The sequence below is a fragment of the Pinus tabuliformis genome, chromosome J (genome assembly GCF_031772625.1).
Source record: "Pinus tabuliformis cultivar Carrire ecotype Pingquan chromosome J, CPIR1, whole genome shotgun sequence".
In the NCBI taxonomy this organism is placed as follows: Eukaryota; Viridiplantae; Streptophyta; class Pinopsida; order Pinales; family Pinaceae; genus Pinus; species Pinus tabuliformis.
Window position 1 is genome coordinate 342,178,085 of NC_142295.1, and position 18,013 is coordinate 342,196,097.

The window sequence follows — 18,013 nt, forward strand, 5'->3', positions numbered from 1 at the left end:
TTTTTCAATTTAATGCCATGTTCAATTTACCATTTTTCACCAACAAATCATGCACAAAGAAGTTTCCCCGATTCTACCTTGTTTTGAGCCTGAAATTCGCTGAAAATCCCATGTTTTCTCTTTGCATGGTTGTTTTCTGCATTTCTTGTAGAAGCCTTCCTGTAGAACGAAACGACGCTCCCTGTATAGCCCGATAAGCAGGAGATTTTTTTAAAAACGACATAAATCTCGAGAAATCAGGCAAGAATCTTGCAAAGGACTGCTAGTTAACTGATCTGGACATGGTGGATGCGTGCTTCAGTTGTGACCGCAGTTGAACAAAGAGTGGTGAGAGTTTCAGTCGAGCATCGTTTAATTTCGGCATGATCCGTGGTGAGGGAGTGAGATGGCCAGGTGTACATGGAAACATGCAGACTGCAGTGCTATGATGAACTGTATGTTCTCTGCCTGGAATCCCTTACCATTAGTTGCACTGGAGTTCAAAATCTCTACCATTGTCTGTTTTTTTTTTTTAATTTCCTGTGAATGACTACACACATGCACTGGTGATCCCTGGATGAGTGCAATCGAACTGGCTAGCTTTATGGTTGAATCCCACCATTTCATTCGTTCATGCAGTTCTTAAATTAGATTCGTGCAACAGAGGAACGAGTTTAGTCACATACCTGGAAGTCGAATGTGGCTACTGTGAGGTGCTTTTTGCTGCTGCATTTGCTTTTGTGGTTGCATGATGGCTTGGTTGCCGATTCATGGCCATTTTTCTTGTGCAGGTACCCTCTGGCCGGATCTACGCTGCAGGAGCCTGCTTCATCGTTCAAATCTTCACCCTCATGTTGTTGATGCTGAATTTTCACAGGATAGAAACTTTTTTTCTCCATTGCTCCCGAACGATAGACCGGATCGATCTGAAACGTTCTGAGCATGTTCCTATCATCATTATTCACCTCCCATAGCAAAATTGTGATCAATGGATGCACATATTTCGAGAAAAATGGAAAATGGCTGAAGATTATAGAAGTCAATTTCTCGGAAACCGTGCATCAGAATTGGCTGAAACTGCTTGGGTAGGTTACTATCAACCATATGCATCTCCCCATTAAACCGATTTTGAAACGGATGTACAGATATGGAGAAAATGCAAAAATGGCTGAAGGTGATGGAGGTTGATTTCTTGGAAACCGTGCACCAGAATTGGCTGAAATTGCTTGGGCATGTTGCCATCATCCTTATACAACTCTCCATAAAACGGTTTTGTAAATGGATGCGCTGTTTTCACGTGAGAGAAAAAACAAATTTCAGCACTATGTATTTTTGCTTCCAAGCATTCTGCAGTTTTTTGCATGGTAAGGAAAATGAGCTTGGGTTGTGATGCAGGCATGGAATTGATGGGAGAGAGGTTTAAGGATTGTAGGAGGACTTATGAACCCATGAGGAAGCTATCATGTTTGCCAACTGCCTTTTTGAAATCCATTTCTGGCTTCTTGTAGAAATCCTGTAATTTCTACAGGAACTTCCTGTAGAACATGCAGTTTTTAGGAAAGAAACACAATGAGATGGAAAAAATGATGGAGAAGGGTGAGGGATGGAAACTTGGATGCTTGTAGGCCTCATGGACATATTCTCAGCCTTCTGGTCCTCTTCGGATATCAATTTTGGCTTGTGTGTAGACTTCCTGTAGAAGACACATAACTTCCTATAGAAGGCATAGAACTCCTCTGTCTTTGTTTTGAGCGATCCTCCTGGCCTGCAATGTCCTTCTTGCAACCTGCAATTATTCAATAGAGATTATGTTTATTTTTTTCTCTTTTTTCTTTCTTTTTCTCTTTTTTTTTTGAAAACAACTAGGGCGCTTTATGGAGGTTTTCACCTTAATTGCCTGCCCTGGGCGCCTCCAAGGGAGGTTTTCACCCAGGGATCTTATTTTTTTTTCTCTTTTTTCCCAACCCATTGACTGCCTCATGGAGGTTTTCAATCAATGAGCCAATCTGAGCTGCCTCCGAGGAGGTTTTCACCTTAGATTTTTATTTTCCTCTTATTTTCATTTTTTTCTATTTTTTATTTTCTACCCTACCCTACTTGAAAAAAACATCATTTTCAAGTATAAGAATACTTCCAATGGAGCCATGTGCACATCGAGATTAGAGACAAAATGATGTGGAGGCTTGAAATGCATGATTTGACAGATATCCGGATTTCAGAAACCAAATGATTTGACTTTGAAGGGATTAAACATAGCTGAGGAAGAGAGTACTGCTGCAACTTAGTGACTGTCTGGAACCATATCTCGATATAGCTCTGATATCCTTGGTCCTTTTGCTGATCTGGATCATTCTCCATATCTTCTTCTATCATTACCTTCACATCTTCCTCTTTTTGCTGAGTTTACTCTTGAATACATGGAGGATTTGATGGTAACCATGAGCAATCTCTCTCGATCTCTGATTCTGATGTCTTCTCTTCATCAAGCGTAGCCCATGGTTATTTGATCTCCTGTTTTGAATCTTCTTTTGCTGGATGTGGTCCTTCAATGCTTTCAAGATAATCTCTTTTTTGTAAAACTCTTCCTGAGCTGTGGTGAAGATCATTGAGCTCAAGAGGAGTCATTTGGACATGTTGTGCCTTAGATTTGCAATTGGGTTGAGCTATTCCAATATGCGGGTTTGGAAATGGTCGTATGGGTAGTTGAGTGGGGGTTTATATTTGAGATGGATGTGGATGGAATTGTGGTTGGGCTGGCATTTGGGGTTGCCTTGGTGGAGGAGGAGGCGATGGTTGCGGTTGAGCAGGTGGTGGAGGCAAAGGAGTGGGAGGAGAGTTGTACTAGGGCCTCCACCCTTGATGAGGTGCATTCCACTGAGGCTGTGGCTGAGCATAAGAGTGAAATGAATGAGCAGCTAGTTGGGCATAATATGGAGATGGATCCGACCAAGGAGGGGGTGTGGACCAGGAAGGATGAGTAGGGGGATCCCAAGAATGATGGAAGTGGCTGGATAGGGGTCATAATAGGTCTGGGATGTCCCTTGCATTCCCTGCTAGTAAGGTATGGGTCCATGTGGCCTCCTTTGGTTCAGATGATAGAGTGGTTCAGTGGCTCCTTTTTCCCTCTGATATGCAGCTTTGATTCTGGGCAAGGAAGGGCACTGATCTGTAGGATGGTCTTACAGAAAAAACACACTTCTATGGAGTGCAATGGACATTCATTCCTAGGATGCTTTATAGTGCACCTGGGACAAAATATGGCCAAAGCCCTCTTGGCTTCCTCTTGATTCCTTTGGATCCACAAGGTATCCAGTTGCATGGCAAGAAATTGCCTCATATCACTCTTGAAATCTTCCATCTGATTTGCAAATTCGTTTTTGGACAAGGTACTACTCCCAACATTTCTATTTGTAGCCATTTGCTCCAGAGGAATGTTTTCTTCTTCTTCTTCCCTTGAGGTTCTTCAAATATTTCTTGCAGTCCACCTAAGGGTTCTTTAATCAAAACCATCAAAGAAGAGAGAAGGTTGGCTGTGTGAAGCAGTGGGGGTGTTGTGCAATCATTTTTCTGAATTATCTCTACTCCTACAATGCATGAAAGGAAATATTTTTGGTTGATTTTTGCTTTTTTCTACTTGTACCTACAAAACTAAAATAGATTGAACTGCAGCTAACTATCTTGTTGAAATGAAAATGCGGAATTGAAATGAAAGTAGGGAATGACTAATCTATTTTTCTCAAATGAAATTGCAGGAATGAAATGCTAATCTACGCTTGCATAATTGAAATGCTAATCTACACTTGCAGAATTGAAATTGCGGAATTGAAATGAAATAAACTACTTAGCAGAAGGTTGTAATGGAAAATAGAAGAAAAGCAGCAATCACCAATACTCTGACGCTTCCCTGGCAACGATGATGAAAAGATGGTGGGCCCCAGTATTGCAGCAATAATGCTGCAACTCCTGGAACTCCCTTCTTTAATTTTATGAACCTGGTAGTTCGTAACAAACTTGGAAGCGATGGTGTTGTATGCACAAGTACTAGCTCTTGTCGCGGCTGTCACTTGATCAGCTGGCACAAGTTCGCTAGGAGCTTAAGTTAACTTCTATGAGCTCTTAGAAGAAGCTTTTTAACTAACGGATGAAAGCTAACTCAAAGGAGGCTAATCTACTTGCAGAAAGAAACTGAAAGCGGAAAGGAAATGCAAACCCTAGTTTTATCGACTAACCCTACTAGTGCAAGAAAAATGATGAAAGCTACAGAAAGGAATGCCACTGACTCTTAGAAAGGTAAAATTCATGTGACTTAGCTACTTCTGAAGTGAAATCTGAAAAGAAACATCTTTTTGTATTTTTAAGTAAGTTGGCAGAATTATTGTGCATGTGCTTTAGCTGATTTTGACTGTGCATAAGTGGATTGGCAAACGAAAATGCTTGCAGGAGGTTGGGAAGGTTAGAAGAGGGCCTAAGGGGTCCCTAGCACCTTTCTGGAGAGTTTCACAGAGTTTGGCTATCAAGAAACCACTTTCGTGAGCTTCTACAGGAAGTCTGCAGGGCTTCTACAGGATGTTATGAAATTTCTACAGGATGTTCCAAAAAGAGTATTTTGGAGGGTTGACGGAGGAAAAATGGTGGGAAAGTGGAAATGGAGGTTGGATAAGGATGTTAAGGGGTCTAGGACCTAGTGAATGAGGCTAAGGAGCGATTGGATTCATTTGAGGATGGAGGGAGAAATGATGCACAAGAATGTAGAAATTAGGGCAAAGGGAGAAATGTAGCAAATGAGAGGCAAGAATCGAAGTTAGAGGACGAAGCAGGTTTCATGGATGGGGTAAGGATAGATGAGGAGGTATCATAGGTACTTTACAAGTTATTTATCAAACTGAACAAAAAAGACTCAGAAAATCAAGGACCTAGCTACTTTAACCTAATATGTCCTAAATAACAGCAAAGAAAATGAACAACAGTTTATTTGCAATGAAATCATGTGAATTAGCTATGCAAACTAAGCAATCATGAACCTGAGCATGTAATCACAACTGGTATCAAGTTCTGCAAATGGGAATCTAATACTAATAATTGCATGATGAAGCAAAAACAGTGTTTTTGGTGGCAGCAAGGACACCTTGGTCCCAGCTCATGGTCCCACTGAGGGAGAGGTGAGATCAAAGGTGCTTGATAGCTTTTTTTTGAATATCTTCTCTATTATTAACCTATCAAATCAATCTGAACATGAAAAACCTTTTTAATCATCAAAAGCAACCTAAACAACAAAACAAGATTTAAATCTAAATAGCAAATTTTATTCTAAGAATGCAGCAAAAACACATAAAATTAAACAAAGGAGGTACTAGGCACTTGGGTTCGGCCCAACCCCAAGAGCTACAGCCTCCTAAGAGAGATTAGAGCTGGTGTAAAGTTGGATTCATATTTATTGATCAAAAGAATAGTTACATTCTGAAAATTGTCTACAAGAAAAGCTTGAAAATGTGCTGAAATGCAGAGCTAACCTACTGCCTAAAAAATGACTAAAAAAATGACTAAAATCGAACTGCCAACTAGCTAACTTCTGCCTACAAAGTGACTAACTAAAATGAGGCCTTAAGCCTTCTTATTTATACAAATTGAGGACCCCAACAACCCTCCTAAACTTTAGGAACTCGGCTGCCAAAACTTGTAGTTAACAACACCTTTACTAACCCTTGCTCGGCTGCCCTTGTGATAATTGATGTCGTGGCCCTTAAACTCTGAGCTGATGGTGGAGAATTCGAGGTAAGGGCCCATAAATGAAGGGGACACCTTCCTAAAAATCCTCTCCACGAATTTGGCTGCCAAGTGCTCATTTAAACCTTTGATTTTGTCTCCAAATTGACCAAAAAGACTGCATAAAACACACATTAGACTTGTTGGCATAATGACTAACCCAATTCACTCTATTAGCATAAATATAATAAAAAACATGCAATCAACTAATGAGAATGGTGTATTAAGTCGAATTAGGAGGCTAGATGAGCCCATATAATTATCCATTTTTGGGGCTCATCAGCGACTTCGTCTCAAAAGGGTTTTTTTTTTTGCTTCTGAAACGTCACAGAAAAAAAGTTATAGTGAAAATTCCATCATGACCTATTTGGAGCAGCGAAACCCTAGAATCCAAAGCTCTGATACCAAATGTTATGAAACTAGCTCACAAAAAGATAGAAAAGATATTTGAACGCCTTAGAATTCAGCCTCTTCGAGGGGGCAACCTCCTTTACATTACACAAATGAACAATTCTTGGATGATACAAATGAGAAAACCTCCTTTCTATATATAGGAGTCTAAGGGGTCACAATATAACCAAGATGACCTAACAATAATAATATAAAGGCACAAAAATAACAATAGAGGGATTCTATGGGGCACAGTAATAACAATATGGGGAAAATAGGGGCACAACAATATTAATAAGGGATACAACTACAATAGTAATGGGGGAATCACTAGTATTATAGGGACCTAAAATTAGTCTTTTTAGCCTTCTTACTTTTCTTTACTTTGGTACTACTGGAAGGCCTTTTTGCTTCTTGAGGCACTGGTGGAGGAATATGAGGACCCTTGAAGATGTCATTGGCAATAAATGTATCCCAGGAGATGTTGAGGAGGTTGAGATGATGTAGCACAATAATCTTAATCAAGGAATAGTGATAAACACTATTCATCTGCTGGGGGTATGGCCTTTTCTATACAATGTAGGCCATCTTCTCGATGTTCCCGAATACGAAGTACAGGATGTTCAACATTTTCACTCTTGTGAAGTGCATAAGAAGCCTAATATGATAGGTGTATAATCTGGAAAATTTGCCCTCACATGTAAAATACTTCATAATGATCCTCATCATAGGGGCATACTTTTCGTGAATGAACTTGAAAGGAAAGATCCTCTTCTTTTCATTCATGTAGCTAGATTTGATGTATGGCTCATAGTAGTGCTCATACAAATCTTGTGCTTTATACCATTTCCCCCCCACATTCGAAATCCTTGTAGCATCAGCAATGATGGAGGTGGAAATTGTAAATGTCACCCTGGCAAGAGTTACCCTGTTATCATGGAGATTTGCTACAAAAAGCCTAGTCAGCTCAGGATGACGTTGAACTCTTTGTACTTGCTCACAAAACTCATAACATCCCAGATACCTGAAACAATAGATAGTCATAGGGGAAGCCTCTAACTCTCTAATGTTTGATGGTTCCTCTCTGAAAATTCTACCTCCCTTATGTGGTTTTCTCTGATGCTGAGTTTCATCTTCCATGCTTTCACAACCACTGTTTTCCTCTTCCTCATAATCTTTATCCTCTTTATACATGTTTTTGAGTTTGAAGCTTTAGAAACCCTAAAGAAGGTAATGAGGAAGTGAGTTATGGTAAGTAGGAATAGGGGAAGGGGAGAGGAGTTTGTGTGATGTAGGAATGAGATATGTATGATGTGATAATGAGAAGGGGGGTTATTTTTTAATAGGGACTATTTTGTAAGTAGGGGTTTAGGGATTTTGTTTGGGGACTAGGGTATAGGGGATAAGTGTATTTGATAGTAGGGAATAGGGAATGGGGATGATATTTAGGGATATGACAATAAGATATGGGAATGAACAGGAAAATGATAAGTAGGGAGGGTTTTTAGACAACCTAGGGTTTGAAATTTTTAATAGCGAACAAACTCAAAAATATTGAAATGAGTACTGGGAGCACAACTTAGGGAGTGTACTTAATTACTTGAGGTTCTATGCAGCAAAAGGAGCGATTTGGATGGTTGTTAGGATAGTTTTGATGATTGTTGCCCTATGCGTAGCACCGTTTACAGGTGTGTTGCACCCTGTTGTATGCGCAGTGCCATGAAAAAATACACAGGCGTGTGGGCTCTATGCGCAACGCTCCAGTGGTATGCACAATGACCTACCTGTGTGCGCAGTGCCCCACAACTTTGCCTTGTGCGCAATGCTCTTTGCTCTATGCACAACGCCCAAGCTCTATGCGCAGCGCCCGTGGTTTCTTCGGCCACCAATTCCCTACAACTCGGCTTTTCTCTTTGTCAAATGAGCATGATGAAGTTTAAAAAATGCTTTTGAAATCTTATATAGAGGATGAATTGGATTTTTCCATAGAAAAACCCACTTTATAATGTTTGTTTGGAACTTTTTACTGTCTTCAAATCTCTATCTAATGCTTTTATTTCTTTGTCTCTTTTTATGTGGATGATGCTTTGATTGAGTTTATCCTTCAATGATTCCTCTCTTGCAGCAAGGAGAAGTGCTTTGGGAAACTTATGGGGAAAATTATTACATAAAATGACTTGACTTACATCAAGGATATGAAAAAACTAAAATACTCTGTTTTCATCTAAAAAAACAATGTTTTTGAGATGAAAATTACATTAATGAAATAAGGATTTTGTACAGTAATCATCACTAAATACCAACCATTCTTTGTTTATTGGTCTTCCTCATACCTTGCTGCCCTTTATTTACAATAAAACAAATCTTTTGACCTTGGAAATGAACCCTAAGACCTAGTGGAGACATGACTACCTTAACTCTAAAAATAATATAGCTAACACCATAACTGAATGAAACATGAAGATGGGTCAGCAAATATACCTGATGAGGGAAAATTAGATTTTCTTAGAAGAAGAAAACAACCATCAGTGGATCATTTTTGGCATGACCTAGTGGAATGATAAAAAATTTCAGTATGAGAGACCTACAATGAAAATGCAAAGAGTAGATTTGATCCCCAATGGAAGTATGCATATACTAACACTAACATCTGGGATATGGTGCAAGATGGTTTATGAAAAGACACAAATTGTGATTATCGGAGATCATTAAATGGAGTTCACATATATAATTATAAGGCAATGAATGTACTCCTTACTAGATTTCTTGAATTAGAATAGGTCAAATCCATGGAATGCAATATTTCCAAGGAAATGTGAGAGAAGATGAGTAGCTGCTATGAATGTAAAAATAAGGTAAAGGGAGGTAAACTCTAAGGCTTTAGAATGCAGTTTGAATATCTAAAGATTAATGAAGATGAGAAAATATCAAATTTTTACTTTGAGTGGATGAAGTGTTCAATACCAAGGAGGACTTGGTGAAGAACTAAAACAATGAGTTGTAGTCCAAAAGATGCCAAGGCCACTTCCTAAAATATTAAATCCCAAGGTATCAACTACAAAATAAATAATAGATCTTAATACTCTTACACTAGATTAATTGCATGGTACACTCACTGCCTATGAAATGAGGATTTCAGAAAGAATATATACAATAAGGGAGGTATCCTTCAAAGTAAAAAAAATCTTAAGGAAAATCAAGAAGACTCATGTTGTGACTTTGAAGAAGAGGAAGCCAAGTTTGTTATAAAGTTGAAGAGAGGATCAAGTAAATATAAATTTAAGCTACTCTCCAAGTGTTTAAATTTTGGTAAAGTAGGTCACTATGTTTCTAAGTGTCCAGAAAATAAAAAGAATGAACGTGAACCTATGGAGAATTATAGAAAAGTGCAGAAGGAGAAGAATGCTAAAAATAAAAAAATTCTATACTAAAGATAATAGTTCCTCGGAATATGAAGATAATCAATCTTCTGATGAGGGAAAAGCTCAAGAAAGCTAAAAGGGGTTCATGCGCATGGCCATAGACACTTTAGAAGAACATCACGGTGAGTCTGATGAAGAAGTGGCCAAGGTAGACCTATAAGGTGAATTAATTAGAGCCTTAGATGAAATTCAAAGGATAAGGAAGAAGAATAAGATGTAGAAAATTGATGGCAAAAGGTCATTCTGAAGGTATGAAAACTCTTCTCTTGAAAGTTGAATACAAAAACAAAATTCAAAATACCTTGTAAGAGAAGCTCAAAGATAAAGGAAACGCTTGTGAAAAGTTTGAAGAGGACGTTGTCACTATTAGAAAAGACTTATAATGGACTAACATATAGTTGAATCTAAACAATAGTCTGAATGAAATACTTAATGTCGAAAGACCCCCTCACATGTATTTGGGGAGTTGTTGATAAATATATATAGTGCATGAAAATAGAATGTTATGATGTTAATGGTAATTTAATGTAAAAGATAAGAATCTAGTAAAATAATTTAGCTTCCCAATATAATCAGGAGCTTCTTAAGGTGCCCAAATGTGGTTCTAAATCTATTAATCAAACCAAAATAATGTTGGGGACATGAGACACATAATTAGAGGAGAACCTTCTTGCATGATGACACTTTAATAGTAACACATAATTAGAGGAGAACCTTCTTGCATGAAAACACTTTAATAGTAAACCATGGAAGAGGAAGCTTTCGAATAACTGATTAAAGAGTCTACCATCTTAAAGGTTGGATTTTAATACTGTTGTGGAAAAATTCACACACAAGGAGCTATTTCACTCTAACCTTATGGACCTAGCAAGGTTACCATACATAAAAATATATGAATAACTCATTCAAATTTATAAATCATGATCTATATGCTCAAGCAGTCACATACATGTAACCCTACATTAAGGGTTTTAGCTTACACTTGTATCCCTCACAGATTTGTGGAGTGTTGAGTTTGTTGCAGAAACCTTCCACTCCAACAAATAAATATTTCACCTTGAAATAGATCTACCACCTACACACATGAGTCACCAAACAGAGGTCATAAATAGCCTTCCATAAAATATTGTTAGCTCAAATAAACATTAGCATGTATAATCAACCATAAGCATAGTTTTACAAGGAAGGGAACATGTAATTTCATTAATCATAAATAAAATGGTACAATTATACCTTCAAGCATAAGATATCCTCTCCAGAATATGACAAAGTCTCCCCTTATATGATTTGTATGACCTCAAAAGCTAATCGATAACAAAAATTTGAATCAAAGTAGCAACAGAATAATACAATTCTCTCCCTTGCTCTCTAGCTAGCTTGACCCTGTAGGATAGACTAGTATATATAAAACCATACAATATCCCATGATGATAAAAATGGATGATTAGGGTGAAGTGAAGTTAGGAAGATTATCGAATAATAGACCCCTATCCAAAGCATAAACAAGTGTATCAAGTTGATCTCCTTGGGAAAATAAGCCTCTAGAAACTTTTTTTCAATTATGAGGTTTTCATAAATTGTTGTCAATTATGAGATAATAATTATCTCATAATTATAAAATTGTGAGAAAATAATTATGAGAGAAAATTAAATTATGTAATTTCACCCTTTTTCACATGGAATAAATCTCACGTAAGTAAATGTAGAGGTGAAAAGGGGATTCATTCTAGCCAGCAATTGAGATAAGTTGAACTTAGGTTTCTCTCACTATAATAGAGTGGAAAATAGGGTTATAAATTATGCCACGTAATGCATGAGGTTAGAAGAGAAATTGATTGTTGAAATGCATTACAATAATGCTCATAGGTCAAAATGGGAGGAAGGAGACAAAGCTAATAAATTGGATCAAAAGAATCCAAAATGCTAAATTCTCATATGTGTTAATGAAAACCTGACACGGGCATACCCATGCTCACTCATAAAGATATATTGAGCATGACTGCCAAAAATACACTGTAGATCCATGAAATGAAATGTTGAGACATGTCCATGAGTGATACATAGTGGATCCATGTGATTCATCAGATAGAATATAGCCACCAGCAAATACAATGTGGATCTATGTCACAGTATACATCAACAGGACTATGGACACATAATAGATAAGTGGTGGCCCAGAGTAGTCCTCAAAGTACATAGATGATAAATCACTCCAACATAGCCTATGAAGGGTTCCATATAAGAGTGAGATGTCCCTAACCCAGAGTCTTTGACATAACCCCAATGGTAAAAATCTACAACATGTGAATAAATGTGTTGATGTCAAGCATGGGAGAAATCATCTGACTATTAGTCAATGAGGTATACTTGTAGCAAATGCGAGGGAATCCACCAATGATGAGAATTAACCCCAAGGTACCTAATATAGTCCACTATTTGTGAATATGTGAACTGACATCGAACACTCACAGACTCGACTGATTAGGAGTCAATAATGTAAACCCACTATTGATCGCAAGGAAACCTGCAACTAAGGTCTGCAAGATCCAAGGTACTACTGGTTCCTAAATCAAGCTCCTAGATAATGAGCTAAATTCGAAAAGAGAAGATCCATTGAAGAAGGGCCTTGATGTATCTCCCATTAATTGACACAAAACAGACCAAAAGGTGACGTGAATGGATGAAGTCATGAGATGACGAAGTACAAGTGACACAGGGATGATTGACTCAAAAATGTCAATAGGCAACTGCAGATGGATGACAGAGGCTGATAAATCCCTTAAACATGTAATAGCATGACACAAGAGTGACTAAGCATCATGATTAATGAGCACTAGATGATATCGTACAATAATACAAGAGGCATTGAATCACGATTCATATCACTAAAAGATTAACCGGCCGAAGGAGTAAACAAACTCATATGTATGGTACAACTCCTAGGAAAGCTAAAACCCAACTATAAGATAATGATGCAAAAAGGTGCCATGTTCAAGGGTGATGTAACTACCACTACCATTTGGATGACTAACAAAAATAATTGTTCCCTTCCCATTTTCTCTTTTTATTTCCCTTCATGGTTTAATGAGCATGAAATAGAAGACAAGTATGCCCAATAGGTTCCTTTTTCTTAAATTTATTCCCCCAAGCCCGAAAAAGAGATAAAACAACACAAAGGGGAACCTTCTAGCCACAAAGGACTAGAGTATTCAGTTTTTGTAACTAGTCTACTCAATTTGGAAAAGGGTTAAAGTTATCCTCAATCGATGTCACTTCCAGTACTTTAGAGAGCATGAAGAAGAAAAAATCACTAAATAATTTATTCTAAGTTAAGGAGTCTGAAAAGAGATTAAAGGAAACTCCTCTTGCAGGAATGACTACTATAAAGGGTAGCAACTAGTTCCGGTCATGATGGAAATTCTAAAAACATATATGAGTTAAGAGGTTGGATAATAAGACCACTCATGGTAGTGGTTCCTCCAAGAAAGGGTAAAAATAACAAGTTAAAATGAGTGATAAGCCAAGCAGATGATGGCAGTGGAATGAAAAACCCAATCTCATATAGTAAACATAGGCTGATAAAAAGTTGAAATCACGAGGGATAAGAGTGTGAAATCCTCCTTGGGTAAGGCCAATAATATAACAAAGAAGAGGACACGAGGCTTAGATTCTAGGTCTTGGTGATTCATAATGAGGGATTCCGACAAGGAGTAAAAATGACTACATGGACGCCAATACAGAAAGCGAGGTGCTAGGTAGGGTATCCATGGTCAGGTAAGCTATATTTCCAAGCTACAATGTGCATAGAGAATATTGGCTTATGTTGCAACTTTAAGGATTGGAACTTAAGCACAAGTATGGCATTGATGGTCACAAAATGAAATGGAGATGACAAGATATAACCTACCCCTACATGCTAAGTTCAAGAAAAATTCACCTAAGGTCCAATGGATGTTGCAATAAAAATGCCACCCTATCTTGTAAAAACCATCCAGAAGGACTAGACCCATGGTTAAATCACATAATGAAATAAATAAACATGGATGAGGTAAAAACAGGACCACATTTCTTGGATTTTTTTGAATTATATATATAATCTTGTCTTTGAGGTTTCTGCGAGTTTCATCATTGTTTAGATTCTCTTCCGGATCCATCGCATAAGGATTCTTTTCCATCGACATTTCGAACCAGCAACGATGGTTCATATTTAGGATGTGATGATATTGGAAAAATGCTCATGTCGCACACCAAACCAAAAAGAGATAAAAGTATCACACTCCTATGTACAATATGTACAAGCACAACTCAATCTAATAGGTCATGTGAAAGTGTGCCCACTACCAGGCACAAGCCAAGGATTCCCATACACGAACTCATGGAAGAGTGGAGATACCATGTTGCACATCAGGATGGGGCCATGCCATAGAAAGTTGAACTTTTAGTTTCCCAAAAATTAATGATAGCAAGGAAGGTGAGTGGTCTCATGAGCTAAAGTATCTCTTTGACAAGGACTATCAAGACATAAAGGGGGTACAAGACACTCATCAATAATTGGATATGAGATGGAAAATTCACTAGCAAGTTCAATATTAGAAGCCCAAGACTTGACTCACTCTAAGGGTGGCACTTCCAAGGATGGCTAAGGAGATGCCCCCTAGGTTGATTCAAGGTTTAGGTTTCCAATCTATACCTTTTCCAAATGAGGGAGACTATAGGCATCAAGAGACATAATCTCACTAAGATGAGAAACAAGTCAATCCATGACCTCCATGATGACTTGTCAAGAAGGAGACTCAACATCAATAGAGTCACATGGAATAGGTGAAATGACGAACAGTGTGGGTAAAGAATCTTGGTCATATTCCATATTGTTGTGGAGTTTCTAATCAGCGTTCAGAGATACTAACGAGACTATTGAAGAGGCAATGTCTTCCATAAATGGTGGCATATAATTCTAAATAGATTGATCAAATTCCATAAGATTAGGAGACATCACCCAAGGATCAAGATGTCTATGGGGTCCAGAGGTGCTGAAAGAGATCATATGCATAGGATATTTACAAGAGGACGAAGAAATGTCAGGTGGTGGTAATTGAGGAAAGATACCAATGAGGGATAATATTTTGAACTAGCCCACACCAAAACTCTCATAATGACTAGGTTTATCTCCAAAAAGTCAGACTAAATTCACTGTAGTAGTAACCTGATCCAAAGTCACACAATAGTCCATTTCATCAATGGTGATGATATTTCCTTCATCGGAAAAGTAAAGAAGGTCCAAGGAGAAGGTTATAATCAAAAGGAGTGTCGATGACTTCAACATTCATGTATGAAGTTTTACCCCTTAGCTCAATGGAAAAATTGGGAAGAACCCCCTTAGTTACGAAATTGTGCCTATAAAATGGTTATAAAGTAGTAGTGGACTTGCTGCGTGCCAGAGAACTAAGAGATTTCTAGCATGATGCTAACATGACAAAAGTATGCGAGCCTTCCTCCACCAAAGTGGGATGAATATCACTATGAAAGATGTGCGCAGTAATCTAAAAGTTGATATAGCGGGGAAGTTAAGCGCTGGTCATTTCAACATTGAATGTGATAAGATTTGAGTTAGAGGGATCCACCCTTCCGATCACAAACAACAAGGATTTGTGTTGCTAAGGGTAGCTTTGCAAAAAATTTAAAGCAGACATGGCACAATGAGCTTGGGCTAAGTCCTCAACAATATTGTAATGTTGGGAAGCCCACGTAGATGAGTTGTGTGAAGTCTTGTAAACGAAAACCTTAGGTGAGCGATGGACTGGCTCCGTAGGCTTATCTATTATGAGAGGTCCAGTGGAAGTATCCATGGTTGTTGAGTCCTTAGGAGAAGATCTTGACTCAAGAGTATCATATTCTTTGGCTAGTGTTGTTACATTGACTTGATATTGGCACATAAGGATGGGTAACTTAGTAAGAGAATGAAAATAAGGCCCCTCATTTCCCCCTTAAGTAGGTAGAGGAACCTGGGCAACCATTTTTTATTGTGGTTGTGCAGGGAATAGATGAGTCAAAAAAACTAGTTGTTGAGTAGTAGGTGGTGGTGCAAGAAGTGTATGAACTTCATCCATCCAAATGCACTCGTGAGTCAAATGATCACCTTGAAAAATGTTGCAAGGGAACTTGATCTTACAATGTTATTAAGATGTGCACCCTCCCTAATTAGATGGGTTTGGTTCACTCTCATGAGCGGGTTGATTCTTTTGTTCTTTTTTCTTATTCTTTTTCCCACTAGGTTGCTAAGTGTTCTTAGGTGTTGTGGAATTCACCATGAGAACATCAGTGGTTTTCTCATAAGACAATTTTATTTTATCATCAGGAACACATGCTAGGGATTTTGATGTCATGATCAATTTTCAATGTTCAAAAACAAGTTAACTCATAGATTCAGAGATGGAACCAATCCTACCACCAGTGTGTGGCCACAGGTTAGGTTTAGGTAGGTTTATAGAAGGGTGAGGATCATTCAGAATTACTTCATAAAGCGTGCCCAATTGAGAATAAATCAAATCTAGTTATTGGCTAGCTAAGGTAGCTTGTTCCTCAGTAACAAAATTGAACATAGATACATCCTTAGCTTTTGGAGGTAGCAACGAATGAATGAACCATTTCCTAGGAATTTAATTAGGGATCTTGGTTCGCACTAACCTCTTACGATGTCGACACTCATGAATATGTTCATAAATGAGAGTGGTGTTTTCTTGTTCGAAGTTAGCTAGTATAATTCCTTCTTCAATTGCATCCACAAGTGTTGACACCTACTCATAGGGATTGGGTGAACAACTGTAATAAGTGTAAATACATAATAAAGGAAATGAAGAGTCTTCGGGAGATGAATTGAATAGTCACTCCCTATTGTATATAATAATTAACAGCTTGAATGAATAATACGATAACATTTGAGGAGTTACCTCTTGGTCTGACACGGTATTAGAGCCAATTCCATTTTTGACTTCCCTCTCTAATTTGTAACTCCCTTCTACCTATGTTCTGTCTATTTTGCAGAACTAACCACAGGTGTGCCTCTCTCAAGAATTTGATAACCGTTCTATAGGTTTTCCCCTCTTTTGCAACAGTTTCCCCTCTCTGGCAACTGCTGCAAACATTCGGCTAGTTATCAGGTAGTTTTTCTCTGTTCATACATTTTATTTATAAATCACAGTCAATTAGTGTTAAGCGCTAAATACTGCATTTAAGCGTTAATACTGAGTTTAAGTGATAAACCTTTCCTTAAGCATGCATTTATTACAAATATGAATTAAGCACATGGGTGGTATTGATAAGTGTAAGCGGTATCTCGCGCACCCTAAAGGCTATAAGCGAAATTCCAAAATTTCAAGCGATTAACCTTAGCGGGTGACACGTAGCACGAGAAAACCACTTTTCTCACACGCTCTCGACTTGTTATGCATCGTGCAAGATTTCACGCGATAGACATTGGATCAAGCAGGATTTATCAATGGTGGAGATTGGCCAAGATAGTTGGTGAGTGGGTGACGCGATAGCCATTCAATTAGACGGGTTAGATCTGATGGTGATAAGGTTTTATACAACGGGATTAAAACCTCATTGAGTTCTAGCCATCAAGATTGTTCGTTGGTTGATTGATTAGATGCATATCACTTCCGAAAGTGCGCGCAAGTTGATGTTAAAAATGGACGTGATAAGCTTATGAACTCGATTTTTGATTCGTTTCGGTTTCATTGGACACGATATTTGTTGGATCTAGAGTAGTGAGATCAATGGTTCAGATTGAAGCGATTGATAAAAGGAGAAATCAACAAGGGACCGACAATGATTAGTCAGATAAGCAATACCCTTAAAGAGAAAATCCACATACATAACCGGATTTAAACGTAGCTGATTGGTTACAAAGTTAACCAGCAGTTGAATTACACTACACATTTTTTGAAATGCATTCATTGATATCTATTGTGGGAGTGGTTCTCACCAGGAAGGAGAACCATCCTGAATGGTTGTGGAAAGTCAAACACACTCTCATTTACAATGAGCTGTGGAAGCAAATGTGTGTTGGAGATAGAGACAAAGAGCTAGAATAGCCTACCTCAGAGGATTGGATTGAAATTTCATAAGAAGGTAAAGAAAGAGGACGGACTTTAGTTTCTTGTATGCATTTTTCAGATCCATAGGTCGAAACAATGACTCGTGGCACATTGTACAAGTTTGCTCTACTGAACTAGTCTATAAGCAAGTCACTGTGGGAGATTTCATATAACTCTTCCTTGGAGAAACCAATTTGGGTCAAACTTGTGGAATTGGAAAGAGGACTTAGAAGGCTACTACAGGTCAAAATTTCAGAACTTAATGATATGAAATTCTAGAGATACATCAGATTCAATATCAGGCTTCTACAAAGTGAAAAAAGGTGTGCAGTTTTTTTTTAAATTTTTGCATAAGCTTGG